Raw genomic sequence first — 11,428 nt, 5'->3', positions numbered from 1 at the left:
GACTTCTAATAAAAAAAAAATACAAGAGAAGACCAGTGAGTCTTCCTTAAAATGACCTGAAAATCTTCTAAAAGATTTTCCCCAAGTATATTTGGAGCATGCAAACATGATTCCAATCAATTGACCCAAGAATGGTTCCGATATGCATTTTGTAGTCAAAATAGAGATTAACCCCCATTATTATGTCTTCTATTGTTATAGTTTGGATTTACCGAACAGATTTATGGCTTTCCAGTTAACATATAGTTAAAAGTGATCATTGAATTTCAAGGAGGAGCTTCTTGGCAATAACTTTCAATGTAAAAATAATATTTTTAATGCCTCTAAATTGGTTTATTTTGCGTTTTCAAATCCATTAGATAGTAAAAGAACACATATAATAATGGCCCTAAGAGTTTTTTTTTAAAACTATGATCATTTAAATAAATTAAATTGATTTGACAAATTTTGATAAATGTAGAACAGAAGCCCTGGTTCTTGGTCATGAATAAATGTACACATGTGGAAATACTACAAATGTAGGGTACTACATGAATTGTTGACTTTACATCCAGATTTCACTTCAAAAAAAAGCAAGTACATATGTAGTACAAAATTGTCTTATACATTTGGGGGAGTGTTTGCCAAATCGCAGTAAATCTTTCCTTGGCACTAACAGTTGATTTAGTTTCATATTTTCCAGGTACCTTTTATTTTGTCTTTCAGGTTATTCCTTGGTTGCAATTATGTAACGTGTCCAATGAATTTATTGTAGAGCTCAAAGATTTATTGTTACAACAAAGGAAAGAACTTTGAAATATTATAATTGCAGGAAACATTTAATAACTTTCTTCACATACATGCAATATCCATGAATATTTGCTTAATATAAGGTATTTCCGGATCTGAAAAATAAATTGTGAATAAAATGTAATATGCCAATATTTTAAAGATAAAGATCATTTTATACACTACGCACCTTTAATAAGTCATAATAGGTGAGTTGGAAGTTTCAAAATTCTAAGTCGACGGAGACGTGTGAGTCGCGAGAACTGCAATCACATTATTAGGTTTTTGAGTTTTTGTTAAGGCGGCAACTAGGAAAGAATATAAAAAAATTGTTAGTTTAAGTATATAGCCACAACTACATATATTAATTACACAAATTAATTTGAAGTCACATTTGAGAATATCATAACAATGCACACATCAACTTATTGAGTCTCAAAAAGCCATTTTTCACTATTTTTTACAAGAAGTCTACCAAACGTATTTGTTTTTTTTTTCATGTGAAAGGTCATACCTTGAGCTACCTACGGATTTTTTTTTTTTTTTTTTTTTGAAAAATCTTGCATTGTTTTCTGTCACATTTCCGCCCACAAAATACTGTTTTTACTAAAGCAATTTTCGGTGCCCACTGTAGTTCGAATAGGAATAAAGCGATCAACATATATTTTTGTGGGATCATTACGAACATAATAATCTTGTCCTTCAGCGAAAGGGAATTAAAAAATATCCATTTAAAAAAGTTGTGAACTGTTTAAATCAAAAATTCGATTTTTACGAAACAAATTGATAGTTTTTGGACTCCGTCAACAGTTTTTTAAGTATCTCGATTAAGCACAAGATGTATGTGTATAATAGCCCCACAAAACTATATATAAAGATCGGATCATCTTTTTTCGAGCTACAGTGGACAACGTTTTCAAAAGTGTCACTTCAAGGAAAACATGTTTTTAATAAAACACAATAAATATTTCCCTTCCTACGCTCATATCTCAGTAAATTTTGTCCGATCGACTCGAAATTTTTTGCAACATATTCTATTCCACCTGTACTCTAAAATGAGCCAATAAAATTATTTTAAATCTTAAACGATGTTGTAGTAGATTTTATATGAAATATTCGAACAAAGTATTTAAATTCAATAGACAGAGTTCACAATGTTTAGGATACAATTTTAAATATTTACAGGTTAGCATACGAGTATTTAGAATTGAAAATATACAATATCGGGCAGCGTACAATATACGCCCCGTTTTTAGTATTTACATCATATAGGTCCACGTTATGGTATATCGCAGAATTTTACAACTACAAGGAATTCTCATTGTTTTTGCTATAGCAAGGTTTTCAGTATTTCGAAGATCTTAGTCTAATTTTTAAGAATATCAGCTGTAAAACAGATTTTGGGTTTCCTTTTAGTTGGAGAATCTCCATGCAGAAAGCGCATAATATATATCCACGTTTTAATCCAATCCCTATATAACTCTATTCGCAGTTCGACCCGAATATAACGCGACTTCTATGAATTAAATAACACCAGAAAGATTCCGCGAGTGCAGATAGGAATTCTATATCGAGTTACCAGAAGCGATGGAGTCTGTGGCAGCCAATTAACAACTTCAGAAATTTAAAATCGGGCGATACAGACTACGACTCATAGACCCCGTATCCTTCTTGCTGTACTGTTTGAGACTACAAAACTCATGTTGGGCTTTGCCAAAGCATGGACGAGCTCAGATACCAATCGGCAAATACTTATCTAAATCCTAACAAAATGCTATTAGTCGGAAAAATTTAGTGATTGTTGTTCCGGCTTTATTCTCTACTTTTAATATAATGTTACAAAAGAAGCGTTATACCTTTTTCTTAATTGTACGAGTAGAAATTTTTGGACTCGACGACATTAAGCACTTTGCTGGACTCGGTTCTTGGAACTTATTGGAAATAGGATTGTAATATTTCCTATGTTAAATTTACTGCATCAAATGTTACATAGTTTTGATATATAACAATGGGTCCTTATTGAACCCCGCATAATTAATCGCTAATAATAAGCAAATTAATCAACAAGGATTCAATCCTTGCCACTTGTATACTTGTAAACGGATGGAAACGAACTAAAAAATCGTGAATTTTAATTTCTGGAAACTAAGTAAAGAATTAAGAAAGTGGTCTTTTCCGACAGATATGTGCCCTCCAAACACAACCAAAATATGTTCCCCGACGTAGTCCATTTTCGAAATGAATCTTATTTTGAGCGTCAACCCTTTCGATAGTTACCGTGTCCATAAGCTATTTTAGTTGGCCACCGTAGTCCACGAAAAATAGGATATCGCTGTAAACAAGACTGCAAAATGTCCAAGGGATCCTCGAACAGTCTTTAAAATCCAGTTATGTTGAACTTGTATGATGGAGGTACCTTGGTGTACTGTTAGAAGTAATTTTAAGATATTTGAAGGATCTGATATAATCTATATTAGTTTCGATCTATGTCTGAAAGAAAGATTGCGATGTGCAAAGTTTAGACCGATTCGATTACTCATACGCACCATTTAAGCGAAAAATGTTTGATATTTTATGGGGAGGTACTGGTATGACTTGGACCAAATCGGTTGCTCCGTTCGAGAGTTATCATGCGCTCCAGGCCACCACACAAACAGAGATACAGACGGACGGTGCTAAGTAATCTCAGCTTGTCTGAAACAAATTTCGTCAAAACATATGTGGAGTCTAAAATCATTATTTCTATGAGGCACATTTGTTTCAAAGTGAATATGGTAAAAACCAAATTTCCTTTACAATTCCATTTGAAAAAATAAATAAATAAATTAAAAATATGTACAGAATCTAGACTCTACGCGTTGAAACCAAAATTATAAACATTGGCTTTATAAATTGCATATTATAGCAACAACAAAAGAGAAAAAACTTATTCTTAAAATATTAAAGTGGGTAAAAGTCGCGCAATATGCATACGATTTTGCTGCGCATCCGGTTTCAGTAGCGCCCATCAAAAATACGTCAACATACACCTATTTCAAAAAGATTCTTCAAGAACCTGCCTACACATTCTATTTTGCGTAAAAGACCCATATTACTCACGTACCTCTGTAATTTCGCGTTTGCGTTTTCGCAAATATTATAATCGCGTTTAAAGGATTCCAGTTTTGTAAAAATTTTTAAAGAAAATCGAGGTTTAGTACGCGGGTTTGTCAAAATTTATACTTGCTTCATTCTTGTCCCCAACTTTAAGTGGGTACGTTAAAATGTCAGATAATGTACATAAAATGCTTCATTCGGGAGGCCCTTTTTTATGGTGCCTATATCTAACTATGTACATATGTTGACAATTTTTGGTGGGCTAGAAATTGGGAGGTACCGTTATATAGGGGTTATAATAAAACATGGACCTATTTTGACAGTTTTTGATGGGAGCCTTTAATGTCAAATAGCTTCGGTTAAAAATTTTAGCTAGAATCCTCAAAATACAGCTAGTTCGGAGGTATGTGGGCTATACGAAAATATGAGCATAAATGAACAATTTCTGTTGCAGAATTTTTGTTGGCTTTTAAATTTCAAATTACGGAAAGTTCGTCCAAAAATAAAGCTAAGGTACGGAAAATGTTTGTTTTGGGGCTATACCAAAACATGGACATACGTTCGGTTAAAAATTTTAAGTAAAATATTGAGGCTATGTTGAAAATTGTTGATGCTGATGTGTGGTGACCATTACAACCTTCAAATGTCAAATTACAGTTAGCTAAAATTGCCAAATTACTGAAAATTGGGATGTACCGTTATATGGGAGCTATATCCGAACATGGACCTATGTTGACAATTTTTGATGGAGAGGTGTTGTGACCACTAAGAACTTCAAATGTCAAATTACTGCTAGTTCGGTTTAATATTGTAGCTAAAATTATCAAATTACTGAAAATCGGGAGGTACTTTTATATGGGGGCTTTATCAATACATCGACCTTCCTTGACAATTTTTGGTGGAGAGGTGTGGTGACCACTAAGAATTTCAAATGTCAAATGTTCAAATTACAGATAATTCGATAAAAACTTGTAAACATGGACCTATGTTCATAATTTTTTTCGAATATAAGTTTTTTGGTCACTAAGAACCCTAAATATCAAATTATGGGATGGGGGCTACTCCAAAACATGGACCTATGTCCACTAGTTATATAAGTTTATTGACATTTAAGAACCCTAAATGTCAATTTATAGCTAAATCGGTCTGAAAATGTAGCTAAAACGTCAAAATGCCGTAAATCGGGGGTACCGTTTTATGGGGGCTATACCAAAACCTGGACCTATGTCCACAACTTTTGTTATATAAGTTTATTGACATTTAAGAACCCTAAATGTCAAATTATAGCTAAATCGGTCACCGTTATATGGGGGCTATACCAAAACGTGGACCTATGTCCACAAGTTTTGTTATATAAGTTTATTGACATTTAAGAACCATAAATGTCAAATTATAGCTACATCAGTCTGAAAATGTAGCTAAAAACGTCAAAATACCGTAAATCGGGGGGTACCGTTATATGTGGGCTATACCAAAACGTGGACCGATATAGCCCATCATCGAACTTGTACCTATGTTCATAATTTTTTCGAATATAAGTTTTTTGGTCACTTAGAACCCTAAATATCAAATTATAGCTAATTCGGTCTAGAAATGTGACTTAAAACGTCAAAATACCTGAAATCTGGCGGTAACGTTATATGGGGGCTATTCCAAAACATGGACCTATGTCCACTAGTTTTGTTATATAAGTTTATTGACACTTAAGAGCCCTAAATGTCAAATTATAGCTAAATCGGTCTGAAAATGTAGCTAAAAACGTCAAAATACCTGAAATCGGGCGGTAACGTTATATGGGGGCTATTCCAAAACATGGACCTATGTCCACTAGTTTTGTTATATAAGTTTATTGACACTTATGAACCCTAAATGTCAAATTATTGCTAAATCGGTCTGAAAATGTAGCTAAAAACGTAAAAATACCGTAAATTCGGGGGTACCGTTATATGGGGGCTTTACCAAAACGTGGACCGATATAGCTCATCATCGAACTTGACCAAGCAAAACTTGCAAACAAAAGACGCATTTTCCCAAAATTTCAGCGTTCTATATCCATTTTTGTGGATGCTAGAGTGATTACCACAGACGGACGGATGGACGGATGTGCACAGATCGACTCAGAATTTTACCTTGATCAAGAATATATATACTTTATAGAGTCGCAAATGAGTATTTCAATGCGTTACAAACGGAAAAACAAACTTAATATACCCTCCATACTATGGTGGAGGGTATAAAAAAATATATATATTGAGGAAATTTATAAAATTTTTATAAGAGAAAGTCTTTATTAAAATTTATTTTGTGAGTTAGTTGAAGAAAATGTAGAAAAAATTTGTCAGAGCTATTCTTCTATTTGAGTTAAATTTCACGCAAAAAATCACATTTTTTATTCTAATCACTTCTCGAATACACGCTAACATCTAGCGGAAGATATGGATATCCTTCAAATAAATGTTGGGTTCCTCTAAATGGGGTATTATCTTCAAATAAAACTGTATCGGGTAATGTTCATTTTGAAATGCGTGTAAATCGCGAAATCCTCAAAATCACTAGATGCGCATGCGGTTTACCAATACAGCGAACTATTCTCTTTTTATTTGTACGCATTTGCCCGGGTTTACTTTGGCCGCTAAGATGTAGCATCGTTTGCAGTTTAGTGTGCAACACACTGTATAACGCTTATAATTTGCACAAACTGCATACACTTTTTATGCTCATCCGATTTCACTATCATCCATGAAAAAATACATCGATCTAAACCTATTTCGATAAAATCCATCAGGAACCGTGGATGTAGCATCACACACTATTTGTGGGATAAATCGAATACAGTTCCCATGCCGCTAAAGTTTGTAAGCCGCTGTTTTCGCAAAAAGGCTAGTGATGTGTCAGTTTCTTCATTGAAAGGGAAACGATCCACAGAAAACGCGATTAAATCCGCGATATTTTCAAAAACATTTTACACACATTTTTCGGTTTTTGCAGTTGCTGTTTTCGCCGCTCTAATGGATGGATTTTCACGATCTATGATTTATATGATCCGGACCGTCAAAAAACTAAAATATCTTGGGGTCCCAGCACAATCAAAAGGATATTGTAAATACTGTACCCAAAAAATAGGGGTTTTCGAAAAAATATCGCACTAAATTTTGGCCTTTGGCAGTAGATTACTGTGATGCTCTCTGGACTACATAGTCAATATACACATCAAATTATGCGTAATCGCGAGTACTTTGATACTACTATATGTTTTTCGAAATATCCGAATGCGCGTTGCAGTTAGATCAAAAATACAAAAAACACCTAAAATCTGGCTTCAAAATGTCAGCATCCACAAAAGGTGGATGCAGTGGAAATTTTGAAAAGTGAAGTGTAATCTTCATTTTGTATTCTTCTACTTTTACTTTGCACAGATATCCGTAATTCAAACGGTTTAACCGCCAATCGAATAACAACGTAAAAAACTCGTTTGCTTCAACGTGTTTTTACCTATTTTTATTCATTTACGCAGTCATAGCTTCCGGGCAAATTAACTTTTTTAGCCACATTTTTGAGCTTTGATTAAAAAGACTTCGCTTGATCCAACTCCATGTTTTGGAAAGAACAACGATGACGCCCCATATGAGCTCTATTAAAGGGAGTATCATCAGTTAAGATATTTTTCTTCTGCAAGGAAAAAGAGGACGAGCTTAGTACATATATTTAATGAAAAGGAAACTAATTGTTCCTATTTACTTCAATACGGTTCGTGGTGGTGGATATAAAAAGTTCGGCCCAGCCACCACGCCATTTTTACTTGTTGTTTTTATACCCTACACAACACTTTGTCTTTGTGCATTTGTATGTAACATGCAAAAGGAAACGAGGTAGACCCATAGTTCCTTTTGGGGATATACATAGAATCACTTACTGAGTCGATTATTGTCCGATTCAGCAAAAAAGTGGGAAATATAATTTTTTTAGACATAGAAAGAACGCAATTGCTTTTGGTGAAAATAGGTTCAGATTTGGATATAGCTCTCATATCGACCTTTTTGTACAAAATTAACTTATGTTGAAGCTGAGGTACGTGGTAATGTAACTTGCGAACAGTTGTACCATACCATAAATTTTGAACGCATTTCGGTAAAAAAAACTGTTTTAACCCGATTCTTAAAATAATAATTTGAGCGGAAGCTGTGGTCGTATTAATTTAAAAAATAGGAAAAAAGCATTTACAACCAATGTAGAACTTAATGCTCAAAGAAAAAGTTTACACTTTAGAGATGAGGTTTCTAATGTATGATTTTTTAATATATCCACTGTATATACCTCAAACGGAAGCAGACATTTTGAATACTGAAAAATGTTTTTTTTTTTTTTAATTTTTGAATTCGATTTTTCGCAAAGCCGTTGAGACTTTTCGTAAGTATTTTTCCATCATCGCAAAGGGTAACAATGTTGTAAACAGTAATAGGATATAGCAGCTTATTATATTAAGCCGCGATTTTTTTAGAATTTTCTCTAATTATTAAAATTAGAACGCCTATTTGTGCGCAACGATCAAAGTTAGTTACAAAAATAGATTTGGAATGACGATTTTTTCTTAATCTATGTAACAAAAATCATTGATGTAGTATCAATTTTTTTTAATTTTTTAGAAATTGAAAAGACAATTTTAGAAATTTTTCTTGATATATTTTCGGCCGATTTCACGTATTTGCCGCACCAAACACGCTATATACACTGCCGCTCACTTGAATAGAACCCCCTGCGAAATTTTATTCAACCTCCATTTTTTCCGAATTATACAAGATATGAAGTTTTTAACTTTTATTATATTTCGCTGCATGTGTTTGGAGTAAATTTAGTCATTCATTTGCATTCAAATTCAATTTGTATAAGAATTATACAAAAAAAACAAAATAAATTCAAAAAAAAAATGTGAAAAATTTGGCTCATTTGAATAGAACCCCCCTTTAAAACTTGCGAATACAGAAAGATTGTATTAGAGTATCGATGCATATTCACTCTATATTGAAAACGAAATACTTTCAGTACTATTCAGTAAAAGTATATCCCCTCCTGATTAAGGATACACCCGTATATCCTGCTTTGGCAAGGATTCTTTAAATAATCAGGTGTAATGCCTAACAAAGCTTGTCTTTTTCTGTCAACAAGTTTATTATTGGAAGCGTACAGTCTCCTAGAGTCGTATATTTTACGCATAAGTCATTCCCATACAGTTTAGAGAATATTTACCACTGTAGAATATGGTGGCCCCTCCAGGATATCCGCATTTCTATTCAAATCTTTAAGTTTTGATGACTCGAAGTGTACAAAAGTTTATAAAATCATGATGAAATTTCCACTCGGGATATCCGAAAATGTTTCTCAATACTGAAAATGCCTGTTTTAGAACTCCTTTATAAGTTGTCGTGCGCATTTAGGGTGAACTGAATTGACGCCCAAGTCCCTCATAATTAGTAATGCGTTCCAGCACAATAAAAACACATTCATCGCTACAGAAACAATTTAGAAAATGGTTTTCCATTCAATAGACGCGAAAATAATAGTTATATAGTTATGCAATTGTTTACTTAATGAGGAGAGTCCTTAATAATTATGCAGGACTTGGGCGTTAATTTCTTTCACCCTAAATGCGCACGACAACTTATAAAAGAGTTTTAAAACAGGCATTTCCAGTATTGAGAAACATTTTCGGATATCCCGAGTGGAAATTTCATCACGATTTTATAAACTTTTGTACACTTCGAGTCATCAAAACTTAAAGATTTGAATAGAAATGCGGATATCCTGGAGGGGCCACCATATTCTACAGTGGTAAATATTCTCTAAACTGTATGGGAATGACTTATACGTAAAATATACGACTCTAGGATACTGTACGCCTCCAATAATAAACTTGTTGACAGAAAAATACAAGCTTTGTTAGGCATTACACCTGCTTATTTAAAGAATCCTTGCCAATGCAGGATATACGGGTGTATCCTTAATCAGGAGGGATATACTTCTACTGAATAGTAGTGAAAGTACTTCGTTTTCAATATAGAGTGAATATGCATCGATATTCTAATACAATCTTTCTGTATTCTCAAGTTTTAAAGGGGGGTTCTATTCAAATGAGCCAAATTTTTTACTTCAATTTTTGACTTTGTTTTGTTTTTCTTGTATAATTCTTATACAAATTGGATTTGAATGCAAATGAATGACTAAGTTTACTCCAAACACATGCAGCGAAATATAGTAAAAGTTAAAAACTTCATATCTTGTATAATTCGGAAAAAATGGAGGTTGAATAAAATTTTGCATGGGGGTTCTATTCAAGTGAGCGGCAGTGTATGTCCAAATTAGATGAAATTTCGAATGTGTGTGATATAACTCCCATATATATTTTTGAATATTCACAGTGGTGTAGGTTATCATATAGTCGGCCCCGCCCGACTTTCATCCTTTCCTTTCTGGTTATTTCATTTATTTTGGTTTGCATTATAATGACGAATATCCCAATTGCGTTAACAAACGTGGTCAAATACTAAAGATATGGAAAACCAGCTCAGTCAGTAGTCTTATTCTGTAACTTTAAACAATTATCGAAAAATAGTAAGAAGTTTACAAATGTCATAAAAATAATAACTTAAAACTATTACGTTTTGTTTTAATTGCAATATGTGAATGTTGAATAATCATTGCAGCAACTGTGATTGTATATCGAGCTTGTTCCCGGCTATTTCATATCTATAGAGCGAGTCTGAGTTCAATTTACTTATGCTATCCCGAACCGTACCAAATTAATATAAAAAGAAAACAAAACAAAGAGATAAAATAATAATAACCTAAATAAATAATATTGCGCCAATGTCAATTCCTTTGTGTATACGTCAAATAAATCCTCATTAAGAAGGTTAACCCTTCAAAAGGCTATAATATAAACATTGCCAATAATACGAAATCCAATGCAATTACTTAGGATTTCAGACAGAAGGTAACGTATGAAGGATTTCTATCCTCTGTGGATTTCAAGAGTAACATAGATAGAAATCTGGACACGCAACTAAAGCTAAATCCAAGTTAAATTAATGCCAATAGCGGAAAATATAATTGGTATTGTCCCTTGTAAAACTGGATTCAAATCGGACAGTTTCCTGAACTAAGGAGTTTGAATGTACAAGAAGTCGATTCACATAATTCTAAACATCTTGGATGTCATACAATGGGGGTATCTCCCGCTATACCGTATATCAAATTGTTTGGAAAACGTTTATTAAAGCTTTGAAAAAAAATTCCCTACACATTACGTAAGTATTTTCCTTTCAAAAATTTCAATTTCTTTCATCACCGTTGAAGAAATTTTGTGCTAATTTGGAAAGGAGTGTAGTAATACAATAAATGATCCTTTGTTTTTAAAACAACAAACAAATGAACTTTTTGAAAAATAAACAATGAGACCCCTGTAGTCATATTCTGTAACTTTTCAACAATCCGTTGTCGACACTAAAATTTGTTTGCAGTAACGATTGTGATATTCTGAAGAAAATGTAGACAAATTGTGGATAAACTT

The 11,428-nt window shown here is 33.2% G+C and overlaps 1 long non-coding RNA gene across 1 annotated transcript in view; it reads right to left on the bottom strand.

Annotated features, from left to right (window-relative positions):
• Positions 1 to 737: 737 nt before the first annotated feature.
• Positions 738 to 11,428, bottom strand: part of LOC141390881 (uncharacterized) — a 161,325-nt gene continuing 150,634 nt past the window's right edge. The window contains exons 2-3 of the long non-coding RNA XR_012409510.1: positions 959 to 1,076; positions 738 to 884 (exon numbers count right to left, since the gene is read on the bottom strand). This is a non-coding gene — a long non-coding RNA (uncharacterized lncRNA). The remainder of the gene's footprint in view (positions 885 to 958; positions 1,077 to 11,428) is intronic.

The sequence above is a fragment of the Musca autumnalis genome, unplaced genomic scaffold, assembly GCF_047663935.1.
Source record: "Musca autumnalis isolate F117 unplaced genomic scaffold, ASM4766393v1 scaffold_1, whole genome shotgun sequence".
Lineage (NCBI taxonomy): Eukaryota > Metazoa > Arthropoda > Insecta > Diptera > Muscidae > Musca > Musca autumnalis.
The sequence above is the reverse complement of the archived record's forward strand: the minus strand, read 5'-3'. Positions and strand labels throughout refer to the sequence as shown.